Source organism: Semicossyphus pulcher, unplaced genomic scaffold, assembly GCF_022749685.1.
Source record: "Semicossyphus pulcher isolate SPU_LCO1_2020_fin unplaced genomic scaffold, fSemPul1.0.p SCAF_7, whole genome shotgun sequence".
NCBI lineage: Eukaryota > Metazoa > Chordata > Actinopteri > Labriformes > Labridae > Semicossyphus > Semicossyphus pulcher.
The window spans coordinates 1,959,490-1,974,733 of record NW_027211748.1 but is presented as its reverse complement, the minus strand read 5'-3'; the positions used below and the strand labels follow the sequence as shown (position 1 = coordinate 1,974,733).

General features: G+C 44.6%; 1 pseudogene; it reads left to right on the top strand.

Moving 5' to 3' along the window:
• The first annotated feature begins 231 nt into the window (after positions 1–231).
• LOC138611047 (immunoglobulin lambda-1 light chain-like) lies at positions 232–15,021 on the top strand (annotated as a pseudogene).
• Positions 15,022–15,244: the final 223 nt, after the last annotated feature.

Genomic DNA, 15,244 nt, shown 5'->3' with positions numbered 1-15,244 from the left:
AATTGTTCGTCTTTCTTATGCACCTGTAGTCGTTCTAACTCCGTCAACTCCTCGGCTCCGCCCCCTCTCCCCTTTAAACCTCAGACTCTTCTGAAACCACACAGCAGCTTTAAACAAGCTGTCAATCATCAACAAGGCCTGATCTGCCTGCTGCAGGGGCTGATGGGAGGTCTGAGGACCTGTTAGAAACCACGAGGCCCTCGTCTGATCTCACAGCTCGTCCTGGTTCTTCTCAGGTTCACCAGAGGAAACACTGCTGCACAAAATGCTTCTCCTCCCAGCTGCAGCTCTGTGCTGTGTGTGTTCAGGTGAGTGTTTCCAGCCAATCAGGAGCCAACAAACTCACCCTTCAACAAACCAACCCTGTCTCCTTGAAGTGACATTAATATATTTAACTATTTAAATATGTACTGTTGAACGTAAGTGTCATTATTAAGTGACAGGGCTGAACAAGCACCGTTACGCTAACCTCCATCCATCTGTCTGTCTGTCTCTCTAAAGCACTGGTTGCCATGGCAGCAGAGCTCAAACAGGACAGTTTATCATTCACCAGGAACGTTGGAGAAGAAGTCTCCTTCAGCTGTGGAGGCACTGACCAGTGTAGAAGTGACTGGCTACACTGGTACCAGAAGAAAGACACAGAAACGTTCAGAAAGATCCTAGAAATTAACAAGAAAAGTGGTGAAACAGCTAAAAAATACAATCATCCTCAGCAAGATGATTTCTCAGCTGTGAATAAACAGAACGGCTGTGAGTTGCAGATCCAGAACGTTAAACTCTCTCACTCAGCCTCCTACTACTGCTCCTGTTATGTTCCCACAGTGAGAAATGATGCGAGCAGCCTGAACAAAAACCAGCAGATGAACAGATGTCAGATAATGTTTGTGACAGGAAGACAGCAGAAACCACAGCCCAGGTTCACATAGTTCACCTCCATTACAAACAGAACAAACTGAGTTCACTTTTTTACTTGTGTCAGAATTATATTTATTATCATGTCTTTATTTATATTCTCAGATATTCCAGCAGGTTTATTGTTGTTCCCACTGTGACGACAAAACAGGACAAAAAGGGGCAAGGGGTTCTTAGTAGCGGTTCCCAAGTGGCTGTCACACAGACAAACAGAATGCAATGACAAAACAGACATGAATACATAGAAATATAAAACTCCTGTCAGAGTTACAAGTATCACGAGGGCTTCTGCTTTAAACTCTGTTCTACTGAAAGGGGGCATTAAGGCTTTCCTGTGTTTTTGGTTGATTTTATGCCCCAGTTTGTGATGGAAGTGTCTTTATTTGTAAATGAAAACAAATAATATAATGTCTGGTACTACTGGTTGTATAATGAGAGACAGCTTTACCTTTTCACTTAAGCTGCTGTCTCTCTGCCTCCTGACAGAATTATCAAGATTTGACCATAACAGGGGGATTCACTTGATATGTTATTTTATGTTTGCCAAATTGTATTTTATGTTTTGCCGAAATGCAGTTGCATTAGACTTTTTCTCATGGTGAGTTTTAAATCAGGCAATGACTATGAAATAAATAATATTTAAACGCACTGTACACTGACGGACTGCTGGAGAGAGAGAGAGCGAGGGGGAGAGAGAGAGGGCTCATACCGGTACATATGAGAACAGAGCTGCGGAAATAAGAGGAAAACTAGTCATGATGATGAAGCCTGATGTAGCTCTGTGTAACTCTCAGGTTTATCAGTGTTTGAACTAAACTGCAGCCTGGAGTCTCTGTTAACAGAGACAAACAGAGTGACAGTGTCAGACAGTGTCCGCGTTTAATAATCGCCATAGTCACAGAACATATACGAGTCTGTCCAGTCTTAAAAGCTCGGTTTTCTCTACTGCTCTCATTTTAGAGCACGCCATGTCTACTTTTCCCTAACTCACTTATTTTCTCCCACTGTGTCTCTCTAATTTCAGTCTGTATCTGTATTCTCACTCACCCACCGGGTCAGTCGCGATCTGTGTGACAGATTTGATTGGCTGAGTAGCATCAAGTGTGATGATTTACAATGAATGCATTGGTCTGCGAATTTCTTGGACCCCCAAATCACTACCGCAAAGACAAAAAAGCTGCGCAGGTTAAATAGATGCGCTTGTCAAAACTGTAAATAGGTCCGGGTCCGGAGACGACGGCAGTTGGGTCCGGATCAGCACCACGGTCCGCCTTTTGGGGACCGCTGCTTTACAGAGACAGAGCTCTCAGTGAATTGATCCATCCAGGCCCGCACATCCAGATTCTTGAACACTTTTTACCTAAGTGCAATACGGTTAATGAACAAACAGTAGTTCAGTGTCCTGAATAAATCCTTGTTCAGGATACTGAAACTATCGTATTATGTTCAGTGTGCAATATATTTATCTCTACCATTTGTGTGCTTATATTTATTTCTACTGTATATCTTTCTTATTCTTACTATTTTATTTATTTATTTGCACCACGAGAGTTGTCTATTAATTTTGTTGTACACTGTGTGTGTATAATGACAATAAAAGCATTCAATTTCAATTAATCTTCATCAACCTCTCAGTGTGTAGATGATCTTCATCGCTCTCTATGTGTAGATGTTCTCTACCTTATTGAAACTATCCCTCCACATTTTCCATACGTACAGGGAATGATCCCCCTGCCGTCAGGATACATGGATACTTCTTTAAGACACACCGGCTTGCTCAGCCACACTTCACGGTTAATCTATAAAGCACCTGAGCTGGCTTGGATTCAGTGATTGTCTGATCTCCACCTCAGTCAGGGTGCTGTGTGACAGTCTACGATACAAATCAACCAAACAAAGCAAAGATTTTAGAACAAGTGTGTGAACAGTTTGTGTGGGTAAATTCACCCTGAACGAGAATGACTGTTCCCTGATCTCACGGTTTCTCAGAGGTGTTTAAAGGCCTAGACTGTCAGTCCCTTTATGGGAGCACTTTAGTGTCCCCCCTTTGAGCCCCTTGGGGTTGCTGAATGGAAATGGCTCTATCTTAAAACAGCCTTCCTGTTGGCCATAACCTCCGCCAGAAGGATATGTGAGATCCAGGCACTGTCTTTTCACTGTGACAGCTGCAGGTTCTTGCCCGAAGTTCCATCAGAGTTCCACTCTCCTCTCTTGAAGAAGAGCAGGAAGTCGAGCAGCTCTACCCCATGTGATGCCTGTCAGGCGCACACAGGCCCTCAGAGAGACTGACCAGCTCTTATCTGCTTCTAGTCTAACTGTTTGGGCAGGCCATTATCAAAGCCTTGGCTGTCCCACTGGAATGTGGACACAATCCAGCAGGCGCATGTGCTTTCGAGCGTGCCAGTCGCACCAAGGGTTCATGCACACTAACCTGTTGCGTTGCTTCTATATGGGCCTTGTGGCAGGAGGGCTTCTCTTGCCGTGAAATTGTGCAGCGGCCACGAGGTCATGTCAGTCCACATTTGCAAGGTTATACACAAATATAAATGCAACACTTTTGTTTTTGCTCCCATTTTTCATGAGCTGAACTCAAAGCTCTAAGACTTTTTCTATGTACACAAAAGGCCTATTTCTCTCAAATATTTTTAAAAAACTTTGAATTTGTGAACAATTTAAATATAGTAGATCATACACTGAGAGAGTGATGAAGATCATCATTACACTGAGAGAATGATGAAGATCATCATTACACTGAGAGAATGATGAAGATCGCTTGGTTACATTGTAACCATGGTTCTCTGAGTGAAAAGACTCTTCCCCACTCCATATGCATGGGGAAGGAGCAGGGCTTGACATTAACACCCGCCAACCTGCCAAATGCTGGTAGAATTGGGCAGTGACGGGTTACTCACTCACTCTTACTAGCCACTCTGGCGGGTGGCATTCTATTTTTCTTCAGCAAGGAGACTGCTTTAAAGTTTTTAATATGGGACGATTCGGAACCGACAGAACAGAGGGAGAGACAGCATAGAGAGAGAGATGATCCAGAGTGTGATCTATTATCAGTTAATCAGAGTTTATCATGTGATCCAGCAGTGAGCAGTTTATTATCATGCAGCCAGTGATGACACCGATCTGTGTGTGGTTCTCATGCTTGGCCCCTGACTAAATAGGGTCGCGATCTGTCCCCGTATTTGAACAATCATCTTTATAAATCAACTACGTCCACAGGCTGTGAATGAAATTAACCTGAGGTGATCCACGCGTAGTTTATCAGTTATCATGCGCGCTGGGAGGAGGAGATATGACACAGATCTGTATTTCTACCTGGCTCAATAAGTGATCTGTCCGCAGTTCCGCGCACAGGTGGGCTACTATGAAGTATAAACTCTACATGCTGTCATATGTCCATTTGCTGTGTACTTCATATATTTCACTGATGAACACAGGCGTCAGGCTTCATCATCAAACAAAGTTTCACATCATCACTTCAGTACGTACTCACACGCTCCCTCCCTCTGTGCGCCTGCGCAGCAGCTCTGCCCCTCTCTGTGCTGTGAGTCTGCATCACAGTTTTTTGTATTATGTTTTTTCAAGTCTTATTAAGGTGAATGAGATAGAGGTCTTCACGGGTCCAAAATTTTGTGCCCGAATCCTAAGAAACCCTTTATTGTGCAATCCGGAACCCGAACCGGACCTGTCTATTCTTTGAAAGTTGGGACCCGGACCTGTGAAGAACCGAGAAATGCCGGACCTGGACCCGTCTATTATTTGAAAGCTGGGGCCCGAACTGTTACGATCTTTTAGGATAGACCCAAACGCAGGACACAGTAGGATTTTGGAGAAGAATGATGTTTGCTCAGAACGGAATGAGTGGCCTGATGGCTGGGAAGGGAATCCGGGGGGCAGCAGGAGAGGGTGAGGCAAGTGGTGAAGCTGAGGTGTCTTGAGGGATTACAGGGCTGGCAGAACAGGCGTAGGTGATCCTGAGGCAGGGAAAAAAAATTAGGAACTAATAAGGCAAAAATATGGCAAGTTCACTTTTTAGCTAAATACAAAATTATTTGGCTGAGAGCGTGGCTACCACTGAAGGTTGAATGACAATGTGGCGTAAGTGACTGAAGAACCAGGGTTGAAATATGCAGGCTTTATGAATTGATGAGAGGAAGGTGTGCAGACTGGGAGGAGTGATGAGCCGATTGAGAGCAGGTGTGCAGGAGGAGCAGAGCTGGGAGTCAGGGAGGTGGGGAAACCAGGCCCATGCCAGGTACAAACACAACCAGACACAGAGACAACTAGGAACAGACAGGGGAACACTGGGAACACAAGGAGAGGGAAAACACAGAGAAACACTAGGAGATAAGCTGTGGCACTGCCACAGCCATAACAGTACATCTGTCCACAATGGTGAGAATGGTGGTGTTACCTTGGGATGGGGGAAGCCCAGTGACAAAGTCCACCGTAATATGAGACCAGGGACGACCAGGAACCGGCTGTGTTCCGAGAGCCCGGGCGGTAGGTGAGGGAGAAGGGGAAACGGCCAAAGAACAGAGCCCAACGAGCCTGACGGGAGTTGAGGCGTTTTGCAGTTTGGATGTATGCCAGATTTTTATGGTCTGTCCAGACGACAAAGGGATGTTCAGCCAGTGTCTCCATTCCTCCAGAGCAAGTTTGACGGCCAACAGCTCCTGGTTACCAACATCATAATTCTTCTCAGCTGGGGAAAGCCGACGGGAGAAGAAGGCACAGGGATGGAGCTTTTGGTCGATGACAGAGGATGGCTCCCACCCCGGAGCTGGATGCGTCAACCTCTACAATGAACTGGCGAGATGGGTCTGGATGGACGAGCACAGGGGCGGATGTGAAGCGGGCCTTAAACTCAGAAAACGCAGCGTCTGCTTCAGGAGTCCAGGAGAAAGGGGTCTTGGTGGAGGTGAGCTGGGTAAGGGGTGCGGCCACCCGACTGTTATCCCTAATAAAGCGTTGGTAAAAGTTTGCAAAACCCAGGAACTGCTGAAGTTGTTTAAGGGATGTTGGCTTGGGCCAGTTTGCCACTGCCTGGATCTTCTCTGGATCTGTTCTGACTTGTCCGCTCTCAATAATGCAGCCTAAGAAGGGGACTGAAGTGACATGGAACTGACATTTTTTGGCTTTCACAAAGAGTTTATTTTCCAAGAGCCTCTGAAGCACCAGTCTGACATGTGCCACATGTTCCTCTTCAGAGTGGGATGAGATCAGGATGTCATCCAAGTAGACGAAAACAGGAGGTCTCGTAACACATCGTTTACTAGGGCCTGGAAAACGGGGGCGTTGGTGAGTCCGAAAGGCATGGTGAGGAACTCGAAATGGCCGAGAGGCGTGTTAAAAGCCGTTTTCCATTCGTCTCCCTTACGGATCCTAACCAGATGGTAAGCATTACGCAGGTCCAGTTTGGAGAAAATGATAGCATGTTGTAGGGATTCAAAGGCAGAGTTGATAAGGGACAATGGGTACTTGTTTTTAATGATGATAGCGTTGAGACCTCGGTAATCAATACAGGGCTGGAGAGTGTGATCTTTCTTGGCAACAAAGAAGAAGCCGGCTCCAACTGGGGAAGAGGATGGACGGATGATGCCAGCAGCCAGGGAATCATGGATGTATTTCTCCATAGCCTCTCTCTCTGGACTAGACAGGTTGAAAAGTCGGCTGGAGGGTAAGGGAGCTCCGGTGAGAAGGTCTATGGCACAGTCATAAGGACGGTGTGGAGGGAGAGAGAGAGCGAGCTGTTTACTGAAAACCTCCTTTAAGTCATGATAGGCAGGGGGAATGGCTGAAAGATATGGGGGTTCGCTGGTAAGTGGGAAAAGAGTGGCCTCTATTGGAGCGAGGGCCGACTGCAAACAGGTGGATGGACAGAAGGGGCTCCAGCTAACAAATTTATTAGTGGAACAGTCGAGATATGGGTTGTGAGTTTTCAACCAGGGGTGACAGGGCCTGAGGGGAGGAGATGAGGTGGAATTGAATGTCCCCACGATGATTCCCAAAGAGGAGGAGATGCAGAGGCTTGGTACGGTGAGTGACAAGGGCGAGGAGTTTGCCGTTCAGAGCATTAGCATTAAGGGGTGTAGCCAGGGGTTTGATGGCTATGCCAGCCTGTGTCGCCAGGTTGGCATCCAGAAAGTTCTCATCTGCGCCAGAATCTTCTAGCTCAGACAGAGGCAGGGATTGTTGATTCCAAAATAACATGGCCTCCAGCTCCATTCTGGGTCGGGGATTGGGAGAAGAGGCTCGCCAGTAAGTGTGGGGGTTCTGACGAGCCTCTTCTTTTGGCCGTCTGGGACAGACAGTGAGGTAATTTCCAATCTCAGAACAATACACACACTCCCCAGCCCGCATCCTGCGGAGCCATTCAGCTGGCGAGAGGCGGGCCCAGCCCAGTTGCATGGGCTCTTCTCCAGGGGAAGTGGAAGGACTGGGGGAGCCACAGGGAACTGGGTTAGGGACTGTGCCTGTTCTAGTGAGGTAAGGGGAGGTGGAGTGAGTGGCAGATGAGGGAAACTGATGGCTAGCTCTCTCCCTATGCCGCTCACGAAGGTGGTTATCTAACCGGATAGCTAGCGTCACAAGGGAGTCTAGACTAGAGCAATCATCACGGGCAGCTAGCTCATCTTTAATTTGGTCACTAAGACCAATTAAAACCAGAGTCTAAGTGTAAGATTGAGAGTCAAAGTTTGCTTAAATCCCCAGTGGACTATTCGGGATGTACGTAGGGAGGGTGTTCAGTGGACAACGCAGTGTGAAGGGCAGTCGTTTAAGCAGAAGGATAATCCCTCTTCACTTTTCTCCCCGGAAGTCCAGGCACAAGCACCTAAGCAACTAAAAGCTCTTATTGAAGCTCAACAGAGGCAGCTAGACCTGTTGATGCAAGCACTGCAACCCTCAACAAAAGAGTTGGGGGCTCAGCCTCCCTGTAAAAGTAAAAGAAATCCAGATGGAAAGCCTAGATGTTTTCAGTGTGATCAGAGGGGCCACATAGCTCGCTACTGTACTGTTGCTCTCCCTAAAACAACCCTATCTGACAGGGAGCAAATCCAGTTGGAATAACAGGAGCCTGCTAGTGAGCAAAGTCACACAAATCTAGGGACAAACCTTGATTCAGAACCAGATCCACCTGTTACGTCTGCACTGCTTAGTAAGTGTCCATTAGCGGAATTGAGAATGGGAGAATTTGTGGTTTTCTCATTGGTGGATACTGGGTCAATGGTCACAATCATCACAGAGAGTTTATTTAACAAACCTTTTGGTAACCTCACAGATGCTCAGTTACGTGATTGTGCATGGTTAGATCTCAGGGCGGAAAATGGTCTAAAGCTGCCGTATCTAGGCTATTAAGAGTTGGGCATCACTATACTGGGGAAATGTGTTGCACGCAGGGGTGTCCTGGCAGGAAAAGATCCAAAGGACCCTCAAATGCAGCTTAAGAAAAAGCAGACTCCTGGGGTACTGGGAATGAATGTGATAAAAAGTTTCTACTATGAGCTCTTTGTGCAGTACGGCCCCAGCCTCTTTGATGATCCCAGACTAGCAGAGGCCCCAAGAATGGCGATGAGCCCTGAGGCATGCCTACTTTTGAGGGGTTAGATAGATCTGAGCAACAACAAGCAGCAGCATTGCTTAGTAAGTACCACTCACTATTTTTAAAAGATGAGGCTGATTTAGGTTACACTAATCTCATCCAGCATGAGATACCCTGGCTCGATGATAGCCCTGTTCATCAGTCGTACCGTCGTATCCTACCTTCACAGTATGACTTAGTGAGAGCTCATATAAAACATTTGTTGGACAGCCAGATAATCAGGGAAAGTAGTAGTCCATATGCATCTCCCATCGTACTGGTGAAGAAGGAAGATGGTGGAATCAGGTTGTGTGTTGACTGTCGTCGCCTGAACGCTAAAACCAGGAAAAATGCTTTCCCTTAACCAAGGATCAAAGAATCCCTGGATGGACTGGTAGGAGCTAAGTGGTTCTCAACCTTGGATCTAGGCAGTGGCTACAACCAAGTCAAGGTTGCTGAAAAGGACAGAGCAAAGACAGCATTCTGTAATCCATTCGGACTCTTGAGTTTAATAGAATGCCATTTGGGCTGTGCAATGCTCCTAGCACTTTCCAGCTCCTTATGGAGCGTATGTTCGGAGACTGCCATTACCAATCTGTCTTATTATATCTTGATGATGTGATTGTGTTTTCTTCTTCCGTTTAGCAGCACTTGGAGAGGCTGGAGGAAGTTTTCTCTCGGCTAAAAAAGCAGGGGCTCAAGGTCAAATGTTCAAAGTGTCATTTCTTTCAGAATCAAGTTAAGTATGTGGGCCATGTGGTATCAGCTGATGGAGTTGCAACAGACCCAGACAAAGTAGCTGTTGTGCATGATTGGAAGACCCCCACAAACCTGGCTGAGCTCTGATCTTTTCTGGGGTTTGACAGTTACTACAGGCGCTTCATAGCAGGATTTGCAAAGATGGCTGATCCATTGCAACAGGTGGTGGCACAGCTGAGCGCAGGTAACAGAAGGGGAAAGACTCCTCGGAAGCCCCTGGCCGCAGCCTGGACAGAAGAGTGTAAGGAAAAGTTTAGCCAGTTGAAGAAGGCACTAGTCTCTGCACCGGTGTTGGCTTATGCTGATTTTCAGAGACCATTTGTGTTAGAGATAGATGCAAGTCATGCAGGTCTGGGGGCTGTGCTTTCTCAGAAACACGTGGGGAAGCTCAGGCCGATTGCTTATGCCAGCAGGGCTCTCAAACCTACTGAGAGGAACATGCAGAACTATAGCTCTATGAAGCTAGAGTTTCTGGCACTTGGGCAGTGTCTGAGAAGTTCAGAGAGTACTTGTTAGGGAGCTCCTGCACTGTGTTTACTGACAACAACCCACTTAAGCACCTAGATACAGCGAGACTGGGTGCCGTGGAGCAGCGATGGCCAGCCCAGCTGGCTCCATTTAACCTTACTTTGAAATATCGAAAGGGGAATGCAGATGCTTTATTGCGCCAATACAGTGAGGCCAGCGTAGCCAAGACATCAGAAGAGGAAAAGGAATGGGAGTGGGGTGGCATGTGTGTTCAATCTGACATTTCTGTTCTCCCAGGTTGCTCCAAAGAGAACTTGGCCACCTTACAAGAACAAGACCCAGTCACTGGACCACTGTTGGCTTGTTGGACAAAAGCCAGACCGCCTGATTCGAAGGAAAGGGAGAGATTTGGTCAAGGTACCAAGGAGCTATCTCGCCAGTGGGGACGCCTGAGGGAGGAAGAGAAGGTATTTTATGCAGGTTTAGCTCCCCTGATAGTGGCAAGGAGGATTATCAACTTGTACTGCCACAGTGTTTACAGAAAGAGGTTCTCACTCAGATGCATGATAACCATGGGCATCAGAGACTGTTAAAAAGTCAAACCTTTTATGGGCAGTTTGCAGGCTTCTCGTCCACATGAAATCCTAGCACTAGATTTCACCGTTTTAGAACCAGCTTCAAATGGTAAGGAAAATGTGCTTGTGTTAACAGATGTGTTTTCCAAATACACTCAAGCCATTCCAACCAAGGAACAGCAGGCCAGTACGGTGGCAGATGTTCTGGTGAAGCAGATTAATGTTAATTAATTGGTTAATGTTTGTGCGAGAGCCCCGCTTGCTGGTAGATCTTTTGTTAGGGGCTGAGAAAGAAGAGATGGAGAAGGGCCAGAAGGACTGGGTGCGGGATCACCAGGAGTTACTTGAGGAAGCATACAGCCATGTACGACAGCGGTTGCCTGCAAGAAGGCAGTGAAGAGATCAAAAGCATGAGGATCAAGTGGGGGATCAGTCCCTAAGTGGGGAAGACATTGTATATGTAAGGAATCACGGCGTGAAAGGCCGTAACAAGTTCCAGGATGTGTGGGACCCGGGCCCCCTACCGAGTCGTGCAGTGCCCCCCCCCCCCAAGCGTGTGGTTGTCTATTCGATCACCCCTGCAGTCCAGGGTGGACCAGTGCGGAAATTGCATCGCACTGAGTTGAGAAGTGTTCCCGCAGGCGGACTGAGGACAGAAATGGGCCAGGATTCAGTAGAACAGGTCGAAGTAGGAGTAAATGACAAAGCTGATTCTAACTCACCAGAAGTGTTGGCATTCGAATTCTCTGATGAGGAGTCAATGCTGGAACCTGAGCTCTGTACGGGTGCAGACGTGGTTGTGGGAGAAGAGGAGGACTCAGACACAGAAGGGTCCCCAGCATTAGGGGAGGGCCTATGGAAATCTAGTAGAATTACTGCAGGCAGACACACTAATCCTTACTGATTGCCAAGGTCTGTAGGACAAAATTACGATGCATCAGTATAATTAGGTGCTTTTGATGTTATTGATTTGAAAATGAATGTTTTTTGAGTGTTTAATTTTTGCTAGAATCTGTACATCGTCGGGGCGCCGATGCATTTTGAGGGGGCGATATGTGGCGGGTGGCACTGAGTAAAAAGGGGAGGTGCAGCACCTAGTGGCATCTATAGAATATATGTCTACCTGTGGTGGGAACACAGGTTGTGATGTTTGATTCAGGTCGGTGGAGTGAGGCGGATGTCCACCTCATTCCACGCGGTTGTGCAGGGGAGACGCCAGGTCCAGGAGTAAGGCTATTTTTATGATTGTATTGTTATGTGTGTCTTGTTTTAATGTGTGTCACATTTGTTTTTTTCATGTATTGCAGACCTGCTTCCCTGCTGGGTTTCAGGCGGCTGGCAGTCAGTGAGATAATGACGGGCCAGGTATTTTACCGTTAACATAAGTTATGTAGTTTTAACTATTAATCAGTATTGGTTTTAACTTTTGCATAATAAACTGTGTGTTTGATTGTTGTTTGTTTCCCTGCAGAACTTCAATGGTCCAATAGCTGCTCTTGCCGTGGGACTTTTTTCAGTAATGCTCTTTTGTTTATTTTAGGGTTTTTTTCTAGTCTTGTCCGCCCTAGCAAGTGAGCTGGTAGTAGGCAAAAAAAGATATGGGTAATACGTGGACCCGAACCCGTCCTGGTCCCGGGTCCTCGGGTTCCAGAAGACCTCTAGAATGAGGCTCCATGTTTATTTGCCTATAGAGCGGGCCATGAGCACTACCTCCCGAGAAAATGTTGAGTGGCTAGTAACTTTGGAAACCACTAGCCACAGTGGCTGGTGAGCAAAAAAGACAATGTCAAGCCCTGCTCAGGAGACCAAGAACGTCTGTACGTTTCATATGAATCGATTCATCCATCCTTTGGCTCCAGTCCAATCCATGTGGACTAAAGAAGTGGACCAACAGACATTAGCATCAATAGAGGAACACTGCTAGGAAAATATCAAAGAAGAGACATTTATGTCGACATGAACATCAGAGGACGACATGAGCTGTAATCTGATCCTGGTTCAGAATTTGTTCAGCCGCACACAGGTTTTTGTATCAGTTGTTTTCACTGTGGGGGAACGACTACCTCATCTTTGGCTCTGGAACTAGACTGTTTGTTACAGGTAAGAATAAACATTTATTGTCTTCAGTTGTTTATTGAACAAGTCTGAAATGTGTTTTTAATTCATTTTTGTTGCTTAAGACATTCCATGTTAAATGTGTATAATTGGTGGATATTTTCTGCAGCCATGCAGCTATTGTGACTAAAAATGTTCCTAACCTGTGAAAAGATGTTAAAATGTGACTGCACAGCTCAGGATGTTCTTTATTCTGCAGCCGATAAAACTGGTTCATAGTCTGAGTCTGATATAAGCAATGTTACAGATATCACTATTTAATGTTCTCTGTTATTCAGCAACTACTGTTCTTTGGTAACAAAAAAAATCAGCTCAAATCTTGAAATATGTTGTAAAAAATGATTCAATCATTCTGAGACTCTAAAATTAACTTCACAACTGGTATTTATATGTCTAAAAATAAAACTACTACGCCTTTTCTCATTTATATATTTCTATAGCTTCACAAAGAAAGGCACAAATGTTAAAATATCAACACTTTTACAGACTTTATAATCTAAACGTGATTTTATATTTAGAACTCTGCTCGGGAATCATTTAATACTTTATTTCATATTCAAAATCACAGTAAACTTTATTCACATTTCATAATATAATTAAAATACTGTTAATAAAAATCATTATGAAGTGATTGTTGTATTGATTTGTTTCTTTAGTATTAACCTGTAAATATTTAATGTTAGTGAAATGATCATAATGTTTTCTGTCAAGGTCAATATGTAACTAATACTAATGAGCACAATATCACTATTACAGAAATAAATGTTTATATTCTCAGAAAATACATTTCATGAATATATTAAATTGTATTATGTCATTATTTGATACCTTAAACATTTTATTTCATTTTTAATAATCATATTTTAGTAATGTTTTATATAAATGTTTTAATTTGAAAATCTTAAAGAATATTGATGCTTAGAGCAAAGTACGTGTACAACATGTTGATATATTGTAATAATGACCAATTACTATTATCATGCTTGTGTTTCACATATACCATATGTGACATTAAATAATAAATGTGTTTGCTAAGAGATTAATACAGTTCATGATCTAAAATTGGAGCTGTGTTGATGCGTGATTTAGAGACCACAGTCCATGTAGTTTTCAGGATCAGACTGAATGCAGTGCTGGAAGCTGCTGGTGACTGTGTGAATACACATATTTTATATAATATTGTTTTTCATATTTGTATTGTTTATTTGATCTTTTCTTTAAGATCCTTGACAGTAACAATACTGCTGTTTACTAGCTTTGTACTTTTTATTCTGTTTCTATGTTCATTGTTTTCCTTGTATGTGTAAACGTTTACTTGGCAATAAACCTGATTGTGATAGTGAATGTGTGTGTGCTGCTTGTTGCTCGATCAAACTTCAGATGAGCAGGTGGTGAAGCCCGTGGTGAGCGTGTACCCGGCAGCACCCAGAGCCCAACTGGAGGGGAAGAGCTCCCTGCTGTGTGTGGCCTCAGCCATGTTTCCTCCTCTGGTCCAGTTCTCCTGGAAAAGACAAAAGGAGAATGGACGTCTTGAGGAGCTGCCCTCTGCTGACGGACGGCTGCTGAAGCTCAGAGAGTCTGGATGTACTGCCTCCATCTTGTCCATCCATCAGCAAGAGATCAGCTCGTATGAATACCGCTGCTACGTGCAGCACGAGGGCGGCACGGTGGAGGCGCAGACAGAAACAGGTAATGAAGGCTTGGTGACTGTGTTCAGCACTGATTCAGCTTCATTTGGTGATGATGTCAGAGAGAGGAGAGGAGCAGAGAGCTGACATTTTGTATAACTCCTTTTCCTGTTTCAGAAGGTTCTACGCTTTCAACACCAGGACCCTCACCCTCACTTCCACCCTCACTTCCACCAGCCCCTTCTGTCCCGTCTCAGTACCAGGTGAAGCTGCTCCTGCTGCTGTACATGCTGCTGATAGTGAAGAGTCTGGTGTACTGCTGTGGACTCTTTGTGCTGACCATCCTCAGAAACAAGTGACCGTCCACCAACTGCACACATGCTGACTATTTTCTGCTCACCTTTTCTCACCATCATCTCATAAATCCATCTCATGTATCACTTTGATTATCAGTTAAAAATGTAAATCATGAATATATATGCAATGATTGTTCCATGTTTACTGATACACTGTAAGTTTGCATTACTAAGAGCAGATTTTGTAGTATAGTGCTAATCTGATTCTGTACATTATCTCTGCTTAATAAACTTCATTTGTATAATCGTTCACTTTCTGGTATATATTGTATTATTCAGTGTTTTACCTGTTTTTTTATTTCTTTTTAATATCAAATGCTTCATGTTTTTCATATTATTACAGTTTGAGATTAAATGCTTTGGTATACGTCGTGACTTTGCATAGACTGTCTTTTATGTTTCAATACAGAATCATAAACTGCTTTGCAAAGAAATTCAAAATGTATAATTATTAATTCACATATTACAATAAAAATGAAAATAAATGTAAAGCCAATGAATAAATAAACCCACATCTCCATATATGTTGTATTATGTTACAAGTTGGGGTCAGGCTGGAGAAACGTCCTTTTAACTGTCGCCCTTAAAGAATAAAATAAATCTGCATAGTGTAATCTTTATACATAAGAAGATGTTTGTAAGTCAGGGGACAATAGAAGTGAGGCTTTAAAAAGCTTAAAGCCACAATTATGTGCCATATAATGACGGCCGTGTGTAGTACAGACTGCTACACTGATCAAACTGAAGCTACAACCTCATTCACAGCAGATCAGTGTGTTAGTGGGGTTACAGAGGTGACTCTGACTAAGATGGACAGACCATTGTGACAGATGTGAT